Source organism: Cupressus sempervirens, chromosome 11 (assembly GCF_028749045.1).
Source record: "Cupressus sempervirens isolate cs-2001-9-10 chromosome 11, ASM2874904v1, whole genome shotgun sequence".
Lineage (NCBI taxonomy): Eukaryota > Viridiplantae > Streptophyta > Pinopsida > Cupressales > Cupressaceae > Cupressus > Cupressus sempervirens.
Genome location: NC_143128.1, coordinates 395,251,407 through 395,267,069, shown reverse-complemented (window position 1 = coordinate 395,267,069; position 15,663 = coordinate 395,251,407). Strand labels below are relative to the sequence as shown.

The window sequence follows — 15,663 nt, the reverse complement described above, 5'->3', positions numbered from 1 at the left end:
GGAATTCCTAGGAGGTCACCCATCCCAATACTACTCCATCCCAAGCACGCTTAACTACAAAATTTTGAATGGATCTGGAGCACTAACATTGGTATGATCACACCCAACATCAACCCCTCTTGTCCTAACCTTAGGGCATGCATTAGAATACGTGTTATCTAGGATGCACCTTTTCTAGCACTGTAGATGCACGAGGAAATAAATTGAGCTCTAGAATTAGGAATGTGCCTTATTTGGTACTCAGAAGGAAACATTAGGGAGATGAGTAAAAATGTCCATCCAACACTTAAAATGCATCATTAACTTTTTAACATTGTAATTTAAAGTTGCCACTTTCCAACACTTGCAAGATGAGAATTAGATTCAAGGGTCCTGAAATGGACTCGAGGATGGAATCAAGTTTCAAAATGAAAATGAGAAGCAAGAAAAAATGGGAGGATGCATGAATGAAAAGTGGTTTTTAGAAACAAAACTCAAGCATAAGTAATATAATGACCAAATCAAAGACTGAAAATGAGTGCAACACTGAGACTTTCAAGAAGGTCAGTAATACCAGTACTACTCTGGGACTTCTTAGGAGGTGACCCATCCCTATACTATTATGGTCCAAGTGCACTTAACTACAGAGCTCTAATGGGATCCTATGAAATAATGTTCGTATGATTGTACCCAACATCAAACCCTCTTGTCCTGACCTTAGCATGTGCATTAGAATGCATGTTATCTAGGATGCACCTTATCTAGCACTCAGAACATGCCTTATAAGGCACTATCTGATACTCAAAAGGCATTGTTAGGAAGACAAGCACAAATTTCCATCCAGCACTCAAAGTGTATTGTTAAATTTTTAATGTTGTAAGTCAAAGATGCCACTTTCCAACACACCCAAGATGAGAAATAGACTAGGGGGACCTGAACTGGACTCAATGATGGAATTGGTTTTTGGGACAGAAAAGGGGGACCAAGACCAAAAGGGAGGATGCGTGATTGAAAAGGGGTTCTGAGAAATAAAACTCCAGCATAAGTAATACAATGTCCAAACCAAAGCCAAAAAAAGGATGCAACATCGAGACTTCCTAAGAGGTCACCCATCCCAATATTACTCTAGCCCAAGTGCACTCAATTGTGGAGTTCTGATGGGATCTGAAGCACTAACACTAGTATGATTGCACCCAACATTTATCTCTTGTGCCTTGTGCTTAGTGCATGCATCATAATGCATCTCATCTAGGACACACCTTATCGAGCACTCAAAATGCACCTTATCAAGCACTCAAAAGGCATGAGTAAGTAAGATCACTTCAACATTAAGAACACACCTTATCTAGACTCAGAAGGTGCTAATAGGAAGAAAGGCATGAGTTTCTATACAAACAACTTCTCCTAATGAAGCCAAAGATGAGTTTCTAGATAAACAACTTCCCTTAATGAAGCCACATGGTAAATTTTGAGAGGAACAAAGATGGGGGTCAAAAGTTATGACCCTCGGAGGTTCTTGAATCAATTTCTAAATCTTATAAGATTTTTTTCATTATAAGAATCAATTATTATATCAACAGTTTGAGCCATATGGAGAATATTTTTTTGAGGAATTTCATTTTATGGTCATGTTTAGTATCTCTTATCTAGCACTCACAATGTACCTTATTGAGCACTCAAAATGAATGAGAAAGTAAAAAGCACTTTGGCATTAAGAATGTGCCTCATCTAGTACTCAGAAGGTGTCAACAAGAAGAAAGACACAAGTACCTATCCAAGGTTGGGAATGAGTCATTGACTTTTTGCTATTGCAAGGTTGGGGCAACAACTTTGTTACACCTAAGAAATGAGAAGTAGGCTCGGGGACACAAAATGGACTTAAATCGATGTACAAGATAGAGAATGGGGAAGCATGATTGAAAATAGGCCTTAAGAACCAAAATGGCAATGTGAATATAACAATGACAAAAATATAGGCTCTAAAAAGTAAGAAAAGGGTGCAACATCAAGACTTCCCAAGAGGTCACCCATCTAAATACCTCTCTGACCCAAGCGCCCTTAATTGCAGAGTTCTGATGGGATCTAGTGCCCTAACACTAGTATGATCACAACCAACATCACACCCTCTTGCCTTGATCTTAGGAAATGCATTAGAATGCATGATATCTAGGATGCAACTTATCTAGCACTCAAGATGTGGCTTATAAAACACTATCAATGCACAAGGAAGTAAAAAGAACTCCATAATTTGGAATGTGCCTTATCTAGTACTCAGAATGCAACATTGGGAAAAAAATACAAATGTCCATCTAACACTCAAAAAATTCAAAGATGCCACTTTCCAACACCAACAAGATGAGAAATAGACTCAGGGTACCCGAAATAGACTCTAGGATACAATCGGGTTTCAGGACAAAAAATGTGGAGCAAAACCAAAAGGGGGGACACATGATTGAAAATGAGCTCTAAGAAACAAAAATCCAACATAATTAATATGATTCCCAGACCATAGACTTAAAAATGGGAATCAACAAGACCTCCCAGGAGATCACCCATCCCAGTAATACTCTGGACCAAGTGTGCTTAAATATGGAGTTCTCATGGGATTCAGTGTACTAATGCTAGTATGATCACACCCAACATCTAACTCCTACACCCGAAGCTTAGTGCATGCATTGTAATGCACCTCATCTAGAACACACCTTATCAAGCATTCAAAGTGCACCTTATCAAGCACTTAAATTGCATGAGCAAGTAAAGAGCACTCTGACATTAACAACACACCTCATGCAACACTAAGAAGGCACCAATAGGAAGAAAGGTGCAAGTTTATATACAAACAAATTCTCTTAATGAAGCCAAACATGAGTTTCTAAAAAAACAACTTCTTGTAATGAGGCCACGTGGAAAATTTTGAGAAGAACAAAGATGCGGGTCAAAAGTTACGACCCTCTAAAGTTCTTGAATCAATTTTCCAATCTTATAAGCTTTTTGTCATTATAAGAATCAATTATTATATGAGTATTTTAATCCATATGGAGAATAATTTTTTGAGGAATGTCATTTTATGGTCATGTTTAGCACCTCTGATCTAGCACTCAAAATGTACCTTATCAAGCACTTAGAATGAATGAGCAACTAAAAAGAACTTTGATATAAGAATGTGCCTCATCTAGCACTCAGAAGGTGCCAATAGGAAGAAAGACAAGAGTGCCTATATAGAGTTGGGCATGAGTCATTGACTATTCACTATTGCAAGGTTGGGGCAATAGCTTTGTTACACTTGGGAGATGAGAATAGGCTCAGGCAACCAAAATGAACTTAAATTGAAATACAGGACAGAGAATGGGGAAGTGTAATTGAAAATAGACCTTGAGAACCAAAATGGTAGTGTGAATATAACAATGACTAAACCAAAGGCTCTAAATAGTAACAAAAGGGTGCAACACTAGAAATTCTCAGGTAGTCACCCATCCCAGTACTACTCTATCCCAAGTACACTTAAGTACAATGTTCTAATGGGATCCAATGCACTAATGCTGGTATTATCCACCTAATGTCATACCATCTTGCCCTCAACTTAGCACGTGCATTAGAATACATGCTATCTAGGATACACCTTATCTAGCACTCAGAATGTGCCTTATAAGGCACTATCAATGCACAAGGAAGTAAAAAGAGCTCATGAATTAGGAATGTGCCTTATCTAGTACTCGAAAGGAAGCATTAAGAAGATGAGTACAAATGTCCATCTAGCACTCAAAGTGTGTCGTTAAATTTTTAATGTTGTAAGTCAAAGATGTCACTTTCCAACACCCACAAGATGAGAAATAGACTCGAGGGACCCAAAATGGAATCGAGTATCGAGACAGAAAATGAGGAGCAAGACCAAAAGGGAGGATGCATGATTAAAAAGGGGTTCTAAAAACCAAAACTCCAGCATAAGTAATATGTTACCCAGACCAAAGACTGAAGAAAGGTGCAAAATTGAGACTTCCCAGGAGGTCACCCATTCCAGTACTACTTTGGCCCAAGCGTGCTTAACTACAAAGTTCTGATGGGATCCAATGCACTAACACTATTATGATCATTCCCAACATCAAATTCTTGCACCCTAAGCTTAGTGTGTTCAACATAATGCACCTCATCTAGGAATCACCTTATCAAGCACTCAAAATGTGTGAGCAAGTAAAGAACACTCTGACATTAAGAACACACCTCATCTGGCACTTGAAGACACCAATAGAAAAAAAGGAACAAGTTTCTATACAAACAACTTCTCCTAATGAAACCAAACACGAGTTTCTAAAAAAACAATTTCTTCTAATGAAGCCATGTTGAAAATTTTGAGAAGAGCGAAGATGCGAGTCAAAAGTTACGACCCTCAGAAGTTTTTGAATCAATTTTCCAATCTTATAAGCTTTTTGGCATTATAAGAATCAATTATTATATCAACGGTTTCAGCCATATGGAGAATACTTTTTTTAGGAATGCCATTTTATGGTCATGTTTAGTATCTCTTACCTAGCACTTAGAATGTACCTTATCAAGAACTCAAAATGAGCAAGCAAGTAAAAAGCACTTCTTTATTAACAATGTGTCTCATCTAGCACTCAAAAGGTGCCAATGGGTAGAAAGACACAAGTGCCTACCAAGCATTGGGAATGAATCATTAACATTTCAGTATTGCAAGGTTGGGGCAGTGCCTTTGTTACACCTGGCAGACAAGCAGTAGGTTCAGGCAGCCAAAATGAACTTAACTCGGGGAACATGATAGAGAATTGGGAAGTGTGATTGAAAATAGGCCTTAAGAACCAAAATGAAAGTGTGAATATAATGATGATAGAACCAAAGGCTCTAAAAAGTAAGAAAAGGGTGCAACACCGAGACTTCCTAGGAGGTCACCCATCTCAATACTACTCCAACCCAAGCATGCTTAACTGTGGAGTTCGTATGAGATCAAGTGCACTAATGCTAGTATGATTGCACCCAACATCAAACCCTCTTGCCCTTACCTTAGCACATGAATTGGAATGCATGTTATCTAGGATGCACCTTATCAAGCACTCAGTTTGTGCCTTATGAGGCTCTATCAAATGCACTAGGAAGTAAAAAGAGCTCCAAAATTAGGAATGTGCCTCATTCAATACTAAAAATGCAACACTAGGAAGACGAGCATAAATGTCCATCCAGCACTTAAAGTGTGTGGTTATATTTTTACCGTTGTAAGTCAAAGATGCCACTTACCAACACTTGCAAATAGACTTGGGGACCCTGACATGGATTTGAGGACAAAATCAGGTTTTAGAATGGAAAATGGGGAGAAAAACCAAAAGGGTGGATGCATGATTGAAAAGGGGTTCTGAGAAACAAAACTCCAGTGTAAGTAATATGATGCCCAAACCAAAGACTGAAAAATGGTGCTACAACAAGACTTCTTGGGAGGTCACCTATCCTAGTATTACTCTAGCACAAGCATGCTTAGCTATGGATTTCTAATGGGATCTAGTGCAACAACATTCATATGATTACACCCAACATCCAACTCTTGTACCCTAAGCTTAATGCATGCATTGTAATGCACTTTGATAGCCCTTATTTTCATTGAGCCAATCTTTGAAAAATTATTGTGAAAATATTTTCAAATATGTTTTTTTGTTAGGATTTGTTCTTAAATTGTTAAGAGTTTTCTATAAAACAACCCTAACCTAATTATTTTTCCCTACCTTAGTGTTGAAAGCCATCCCCTAGTGGGATATTCATAGAAAGAAACTAAAAAATCCACAGTCAATTTTAAATTCTTTCCCTTGGTTTTGTGTTAATTAGTAGATTGTATGTCATTTTCAAATCATGTGGTACAATCTTAAAATCAAGGTTTAGGTGTCTAGTTGTGAGCTTAAAATTTCCCTCTCCCGATGTTACGATGTAAGAGTTAGTGAAGGATCTTGAAAGAAAATGTTGAAGGTTAAGATCTTACGATATGCTATATGATTATAGCATCGCGGGTGTTCAAAATGAAGTTATTGATTTTACAATCCCCCTCTTATCATGTTATCTTAAATGCCTCATAGAAACATTTTTAAGTTAAGATTTTACGACAAGAAAGTAATCATGGGATCGCAAAGGCAAAAAGGAAGACCCGTGATCATACAAGAACAAAGGGATCATAAGATCGACAAGATGTAAAGTGCAAAGATTATGGAGAGTTCTGGTCTTACAATAAATGGAGATTGATACATAGTAAGTACTTTCATGGAGATCTCTGAAGATATGAAAGGTTGTGATCATAGGATCGTAGGAGTAGATTATGAGGTGTTCAATGGCATGATAAGGAAGTGATCGTAAGATCATAAGGATCAAAATGATAAAGCAATGTGGGGCCAGGGACAAGAGCATAAAGATTTTTTGAGATACATGGCAGTTCATATCTTATGATGCTAAAGGAGCAGTAGATCATAAGATCTCAAGGGCAAGTCAAGAGCTTTCTAAAACTAAAAAGTAGTGCTAGATCGTAAGATCATATACATAAAGGTTAGGGATTTTGAGACTACAATAGAGAAAGGATAATTGCCAACATGTGGTCATAAGTTTGTGGTAGAAATTAAAGGTAACTTTCAAAGTTATGAAGTTAGTTAATTGACTATAATTAAAATATTGTAAAGCAAGTAAAGGTGACATGAGATACTAAGACAAGGTTTATTATCTATTTATCATAATTTTGTGACTATGGATGGTGATTTAGTTTCTAATGTTCTAATCATACGACATGTTGTGTCTCATAAGATTGTGAGAAACTTAAGGGTAAGCTCTAATGACACGATAAATGATATGTCATAAGATCATAAAGGCCATTTTCTAGGCTTAGGATAAGGCAATAAGGGTTTTAATTTTAAAAGGATCATAAGATCATAAAGCTAAAGCTCCCCGCCTAAGATGATATGAAAAGCTTACTTTTCAAGGTTGATCATAAGATTGTAAACCCTAAGTTTGACATGAAAAAATGATTTTTTCTTTTTTGAGCTAGAAAGTGATAGAAAATCTATGACCAATAAAATTTAAGTACAAGAATTCCAAAGTTGGATAGTTATGTGGATGCTCCATCTAAGGTGATAGAGAGCATTGAATTCAAAGCTCAAGCATGCATAATATCAATGTACAGAGAAGGTTGATGAAAGTACGCAGAGCATAAAAACATTACATAAGCTAGTAATAGGTTACCATTTCCAAAGAGAAGAGATTTCTAGTAGTTGAAAACTTTTCAGTGTGAATAGATTATTGTTTTCAGAGCTAGTTGCAAAGTGCCCTAGTTTTTTAGTCTATTTTTGAGATGTCTGACAAAGAGGTTGAGGAGATCATTCATTGAAGCTTTTGGATTGGAGGGTGCAATGAGCGAACCAATAGACCTGGTTGATCTTCAAGAGAAATTTGAAAGAAACACCAAGGCTTGTAGAGGGAAGTCTGTGCTATAGCAGATTTCCATGGACCTCAAGCATGTGGACAATGAACCCAAGAAGGTGGATAAGAAGATGCCTCTGGAAAAATTTAAGAACTATTTTGTCAAAATAGTATATGGTGTCCACAAGGTGGTGGACATAGATGGGACTGGCATGGTATATGGGGCACAATTCATTATTGCTAGAGATGTAAAAGACTCCTACCATGGTGGTGAGTATGACTATGTATAGTATATTCTAGAGAAGATGAAGGATAATATTGGAATGGCATAGAGTGGAGAAATGGGAGACTTCAAGTTCCATCATTACTCATTGTTGATGCACTTGATCTTGTACAAGAACATGGGGTATTTTAGCTTGAATTTCATTGATCACACTTTGATGCAAGTGGAGAGCTACCTATTCATCTATGGACACGAGTATGGGATAGTTCTTATCACTACTATGAATCTGTTTATTTTTTCAACAATTTTAGTATTGTTATAATGAAAATGCTAGACCCAAGCTACATTAGGGCACCAAAGATTTTGAAGATTCTTTTAAGATAGGCCCTACTCCCATAAAATAAAAGATTAGATCACAATTGGGGGGCATTTTCTTATTTCAAACATTTTCCCTAATGAGAGTATACAGTTGTCCTCAACCACCCCATATATTGCCCAAATTCATTCCCTCTAGGCTGGTCATCATTGAATCCATGTCGCAATTGCTCGTGGTGAATAGGGAGTACTTAGGGCCTAAAGAGTATAGGAGTACACTCTTATATAGGTGCTTTAGGATTGGAGACTTTTCAATTGGAAAAGAGTCCCTAGATCATATATATTCTTTCTTCCTCCACCATTTCAATTTATCAACTACTCCCTACAGAATGTATGACCCTAATAATTGGATGAGGAATACCCTCAAAGAAATTAGGAACTATATGTCACCAAACACAAAGGATTTTCCACATGAGGACCTCATTCCCAACATTGTAGCTAAGGGGGAGGCAATTGAAAAACTTGCAAATTTTGATGATGTTCTGAGGGTAGAGAGGGAATTAAAGAGAACAAATCCCAATTTCAAAGGTTTTTACATGGATATCCCTTACCCACAAAGGATAAGGAAGATTTTGGACAACCATTCTCAGATTATCGCACAAATTCCAAAAAATTTGACTACAGATGAAGAAAGGATAAACCTTGGCAGCCTAAAGCCTAATGTAACCCTAGAAATTGAAGAGGATGAGCCTACTAAGAAATCATGGGTCATAAAGGGAAATAAGAGATAGAAAGTTGTCCATATACCAAAAAAAGTAAAGCAGAGGACACTTCAACTTTTTCCTGGTAAGAAGCAATATTTTGATGATCTATGGCCAAATTATATACAAGATAGAATAAATGCAACAAAGAATACTTTGATTGACTTGGAGCTACCAGCAAGACTAGATGACAAGATCATCCAAGCTCAATAATTCATTGAAGATGATGAATTCATAAACTCTATTAATTTCAAGAGATTCCTCTATACGATTAAATAGAGTGAACTGATATTAAAGATGAAACTAGGTGAGTTAGATGAAGAGAAGCAGGAATTCATTGATAAATTGCATGCCTATGATCCAGAGAGTGAAGTGATGACTCTTGAGGATGCAAGAGTTTTAGTGTAGAGGAGTGGAATGCTCCTAGTGCTTGGTTGGGATTTGGAGAAAGCATTTATGCTTGACCAAATTAAGAGACAATAAAATTCCATATCATATGAGGCATATGGTGTTGGTGGATTACAAAGGGAATCAGGTTTCGACATTAACACCAAAGCCCTAGTAGTATGGAGCATGGCTTCTAATAAAAAAAAAGCCTAATTTGATCAATTTCCAAAGCACAAATTAGGGAAACATGATTGTATGGACCTTATAGGGTACCTTTGGTAAAGATATCTCCAAATCCATGAAGCATTTCTCACACATGAATGGGGCAAAAGTGGAGGAGATAGAAACAAGATTAGCCAAGGCTTTCCATGACTATATTGATGTTAGGAACTTATATGAGGATCAGCTTAGGAAGAGCCATGTGTACAAGAAGAGAATTGAAGAATTGGAGGCCAAAGTTCAAGGGCTAGAGACCAAAGTTGCATCTCTAAGAGAGCAACTATCTAATGCAGAGCAACTTGCTACTGCAGAATAGAGTAGAAAATAGAGTATCTAGAAACAACCTACCAAAATCATAGCATATGAACCTAGTATTAGGTTTAGACAAACTTGGTAGTTCAAAAAATACAAACACACCTCATCAAGGATTCATCTTATTTAGCACTCAAAATACACCTTATCAAGCACTCAAAATGCATGAACAAGTAAAGAGCACTCTGACATTAAGAACAAACCTCATCTAACACTCATAAGGTGCCAATAGGAAAAAAGGCATGAGTTTCTATTCAAAAAACTTCTCCAAATCAAGCCAAACACAATTTTCTAAAAAACCTTCTCCTAACAAAACCATGTGGAAACTTTTGAGAAAAATGGAGATGCGAGTCAAAAGTTACGACCCTCGAAAGTTCTTGAATGAATTTCCCAATCTTATAAGTTTTTTGTCATTATAAGAATCAATTATTATATCAACAATTTCAGCCATATGGAGAATAATTTTTTGAGGGATGTCATTTTACGATCATGTTTAGTATCTCTTATCTAACACTCAAAATGTACCTTATCGAGCACTCAAAATGAATGAGCAAGTAAAAAGCACTTCGGCATTAAGAATGTGCCTCATCTACCACTCAAAAGGTGCCAATAGAAAAAAGACAAGAGTGCCTATCCAAGGCTAGGCATGAGTCATTGACTTTTCACTATTTCAAGGTTGGGGTAGTAGCTCTGTTACACCTAGGAGATGAGAAGTAGGATCGAGGATCCAAAATGAACTTAAATCAAGGTATAGGGTAGAGAATGGGGAAGCATGATCAAAAATGGGCCTTAAAAACCAAAATGGAAATGTGAGTATAACAATGACTGAACTAGAGGCTCTAAACATTAAGAAAAGGGTGCAACACAGGGACTTCTCAAGAGGTCACCCATCCCAATACTACTCTGGCCCAAACTCACTTAACTATGAAGTTTTGAAGGGATATGGTGCACTAATGCTAGTATGATCTAGCCAACATCAAACCCTCTTTCCTTGAGCTTTGTACATGCATTAGAATGGATGTTATCTAGGATACACCTTATCTAGCACTTAAAACATGCCTTATCAAGCACTATCAATGCATGAGGAAGTAAAAAGAGGTCCAAAATTAGAATGTGCATTATCTAGTACTGTGAAGTCAGTGTTAGGAAGATGAATACAAATGTCCATCCAACAATCAAAATGCATCATTAACTATTTAATGTTGTAAGTCAAAGATGCCACTTTCCAACACATGCAAGACAATAAATAGACTCAGGGGACCCAAAATGGACTTGAGGATGGAATCAAGTTTCAAGAAGGAAAACAAGGAGCAAAACCAAAATGAAGGATGCCTGATTGAAAAGGGGTTCCAAGAAATAAAACTCTACTATAAGTACTATTCCAAAACTCCATCTAGTACTCAAATTGTGTCATTAAATTTTTAACATGGTTATTCAAAGATACCACTTTCCAACACCTATAAGACAATAAATAGACTTGGGGACCCAAAATGGACTCGAGGATGGAATTGGGTTTCTAAGTGAAAAATAGGGAGCAAGACCAAAAGGGAGGATACATGATAGAAAAGGGGTTCTAAGAAAAAAAACTCTACCATAAGTAATAAGATTCCCATAGAATATACTAAAATGGGTGCAACACTGAGACTTCTCGAGAGGTCACCCATACCAATACTATTCTGGCCCAAGTGCACTTAACTGCAAAGTTCTAATGGGATCTGATGCACTAGCACTATTATGATCATACCCAACATCTAACTCTTGTGCCCTGAGCTTAGTGCACACATCATAATGCACCTCATGTAGGATGCACCTTATCAAACACTCAAAATGCACCTTATCAAGCACTCAAAATACATGATCAAGTAAAGAGCACTCTAACATTAAAAACACACCTCATCTGGCACTCTGAAGGTGCTAATAGGAAGAAAGGTGCGAGTTTCTTTACAAATAATTTCTCCTAATTAAGCCAAACATGAGTTTCTAAAAAAATAACTTCTTCTAATGAAGCCACATGGAAAATTTTGAGAAGAAAGGAGATGTGGGTAAAATGTTACAACTCTCAAAAGTTTCTATAAGATTTGTTACACCTGGTAGATGAGAAGTAGGTTCAAGGACCCATAGTGGACATAAATTTGGGTATGGGATAAAGAATGGGGAAACATGATTAAAAATGGGGCTTGAGAACCAAAATGATTTTGTGAATATAAAAATGACAAAACCAGAGGCTTTAAAAAGTAAGAAAAGGGTGCAATACAAGGACTTATCGGGAGGTCAACCATACCAGTACTACTCAGGCCCAAGCGAGCTTAACTGCAAAGTTCTGATTGTATCTAGTGCACTAACACTAGTTTGATCATACCCAACATCATACCCTCTTTCTTCGACCTTTGCACATGCATTATAATGCATTTTGTCTAGGATGCACCTTATCTAACACTTAGAACGTGCCTTATAAAGCACTATCAATGCATGAGGAAGTAAAAAGACCTCCAAAATTAGGAATGCACCTTATCCAGTACTCGAAAGGTAGTAGTAGGAAGATGAGCACAAATGTCCAACAAACACTAAAATTGCATCATTAACTTTTTAACATTGTAAGTCAAAGGTGCCACTTTCCAACACCTACAAGATGAGAAATAGAATCGAGGGACTTGAAATGTACTAGAGGATGGACTTGGGTTTCAAGATGATAAACAAGGAGCAAAACCAAAAGGAATGCATGATTGAAAAGGGGTTCTGAGAAAAAAAAACTTCAATGTAAGTAATACGATGCCTAGATGAAAGACTGAAAAAGGGTGCAATAGCAGAACTTCCCACAAGGTCACCTATCCTAGTACTACTTTGGCACAAGTGCACTTAGCTATAGAATTCTAATAGGATTTGATGCACTAACATTGGTATGATTGTATCAAACATCTGAATATTGCACCCTAAGCATAGTGCATGCATCATAATGCACCTCATCTAGGACACACCTTATTGAGAACTCAAAATGTAGGAGAAAATAAAGAGACCTCTAGCATTAAGAACACACCTCATCCAGAACTCAAAAGGCAAAAATTTCTATACAAACAACTTATCCTAATGAATCCAAACACAAGTTTCTAAAAAAAAACTCCTACTAAAGGCACATGGAGAATTCTAAGAATGGAGATGCGGGTCAAAAGTTACAACCCTTGAAAGTTCTTGAATCAATTTCCCAATCTTATAAGCTTTTCATCATTGTAAGAGTCAATTATTATATCAAAAATTTCAGCCATATGGTGAATACTATTTTGAGGAACATCATTTTATGGTCATGTTAGTATCTCTTATATAGCACTCAAAACATACCTTATCAAGCACTAGGAATGAACGAGCAAGTAAAAATCACTCAGAACGTACCTTATCGAGCACTAGTAATGAACAAGAGAGAAAAAACCACCTTGGCATTAATAATGTGCCTCATCTAGCACTCAAATGACACCAATGGGAAGAAAGACACAAGTTCCTAGCCAGGGTTGGGAATGAGTCATTGACTTTTCACTATTACAAGGTTGGGGTAGCAGCTCCGTTAGACCTGGGAGACAAGAAGTAGGCTCAGGCACCCAAAATGGACTTAAATTAGGGTACGAGATGGAGAATGGGGAAGCATGAATGAAAATGGGCCTCAAGAACCAAAATGGCAGTGTGAATATGACAATGTCAAAACTAGAAGCTCTAAAAAGTAGGAAAAGGGTGCAGCACTAGAACTTCCCTGGAGGTCACCTATCCCAGTACTATGCTAGCCTAAGCATGCTTAACTATGGTTTCCTAATGATATCTGGTCCACTAACACTAGTATAATCACACCCAACATCTAACTTTTGCACCATGAGCTTATTGCATGCATCGTAATGCACCTCATCTAGGATGCATCTTATCAAGCACTCAAAATGAAGCTTATAAAACACACAAAATGCATGAGCAATAAAGAGCACTCCAACATTAAGAACATACCTCATCTGGCACTTAGAAGGTACTAATAGGAAGAAAGGTGCAAGTTTCTATACAAAAAACTTCTAATAATGAAGCCAAACACAAGTTTCTATAAAAACAATTTCTCTTAATGAAGCCATGTGGAAAATTTCAAGAAGAATAGCTATGTGGGTCAAAAGTTACGACCCTCAAAAGTTCTTGAATCAGTTTCCCAATCTTATAAGCTTTTCATCATTATAAGAAACAACTATTATATCAATGGTTTCAGCGATATGGAGTATACTACTTTGAGGAATGTCATTTTATGATCATGTGTAGTATCTCTTATCTAGCTCTTAGAACGTACCTTATCGAGCACTCAAAATGAAAAAGCAACTAAAAAGCACTTCGACTTAAGAATGTGCCTCATCTAGCACTCAAAGAATGCCAATAGGAAGAAACACAGAATTGTCTATCTAGGGCTAGGAATGAGTTATTGACTTTTCTCTATTCCAAGGTTAGGTCAGTAGCTCTATTACACTTGGGAGATGACAAGTAGGCTTGGGTACCCAAAATGGACTTAAATCAAAATGCAAGATAGAGAATGGGGAAGCGTGATTGAAAATAAGCCTTGAGAACCAAAATGGTAGTGTAAATATAAAAATGACAGAACTAGAGGCTCTAAAAAGAAAGAAAAGTTTTCAACACCAAGACTTCCCGAGAGGTCACCCATCCCAGTACTACTCTGGCCCAAGCACGCTTAACCTTAGAGTTCTAATGGGATCTGGTGCACTAATGTTATTATGATCACACCCAACATCTAACTCTTGTTCCCTAAGCTTAGTGCATGCATTGTAATGCACCTCATCTAGGGCACACTCTATCGAGCACTCAAAATACACCTTGTTGAGCACTCAAAATGCACAAGCAAGTAAAACGCACTCAGGAATTAAGAACACACATCATCCAACACTCAGAAGGAACCAATCAAAAGAAAGGCACAAGTTTCTATACAAACAACTTCTCCTAATGAAGCCACGTGGAAAAGTTTGAGAAGAATGAAGATGCGGGTCAAAAATTATGACCCTTATAAGTTCTGGAATCAATTTTCCAATCTTATAAGCTTTCTGTCATTGTAAAAATCAATTATTATACCAATGGTTTCATCCATATAAAAAATACATTTTTTGAGGAATGTCATTTTATGGTCATGTTTAGTATCTTGTATCTAGTGCTCAGAATGTACCTTATCGAGCATTCAGAATGAACAAGCAAATAAAAAGCACTTTAGCATTAAGAATGCACCTCATCTAGCACTCAGAAGGTGCCAATGGGAAGAAACACACAAGTGCCTATCCAAGCCTAGAGATGAGTTATTGACTATTCATTGTTGCAAGGTTGGGGCAGAAGCTTCATTACACCTAGGAGAGGAGAAGTATGCTTAGGGACCCAAGCTAGACTTAAATTGGTGTACGAGATAGAGAATGGGGAGGTGTGATTGAAAATGAGCCTTGAGAACCAAAATGGTAGTGTGAATATAAAAATAACAAGACTAGAGGCTCTAAGAAGTAAGAAAAGGGTGCAACAACTACACTTGCCAGGAGGTCACCTGTCCCAGTACTACTTCAGCACAAATGTGCTTAACTACAGAGTTTTGATTGGATCTAGTGCACTAATGTTGGTATGATAACACCCAACATCAAACCATCTTGCCTTGACCATAGCACATGCATTAAAATTCATGTCATCTAGGATGCACCTTATCTAGCACTCAAAATTGCCTTATAAGACACTATAAATGCATGAAGAAGTAACAAGAGCTCCAGAATTAGGAATGTGTCTTATCCCATACTCGAAAGGTAGCATTATGAAAATGAGCACAAATTTCCATCTAGCACTCAAAGTGTGTCGTTAACTTTTTAATGTTGTAAGTCAAAGATGCCACTTTCCAACACTCGCAAGATGAGAAATAGACTCGAGGGACTCGAAATGGACTTGAGGATGGAATTAGGTTTTGGGATGGAAAACAAGGAGCAAGACCAAAAGGGTGGATGCATGATTGAAAATAGTTTCTGAGAAACAAAACTCCATAGTAAGTTATATGATGTCCATACCAAAGACTAAAAAAGTGTGTCA

General features: G+C 37.2%; 2 pseudogenes; both read right to left on the bottom strand.

The window, feature by feature from the left end:
* Nucleotides 1-1,973: 1,973 nt before the first annotated feature.
* On the bottom strand, nt 1,974-2,092 carry LOC149529687 (5S ribosomal RNA; annotated as a pseudogene).
* A 2,759-nt stretch (nt 2,093-4,851) lies between these two features.
* On the bottom strand, nt 4,852-4,970 carry LOC149529686 (5S ribosomal RNA; annotated as a pseudogene).
* Between the last annotated feature and the right edge of the window lie 10,693 nt (nt 4,971-15,663).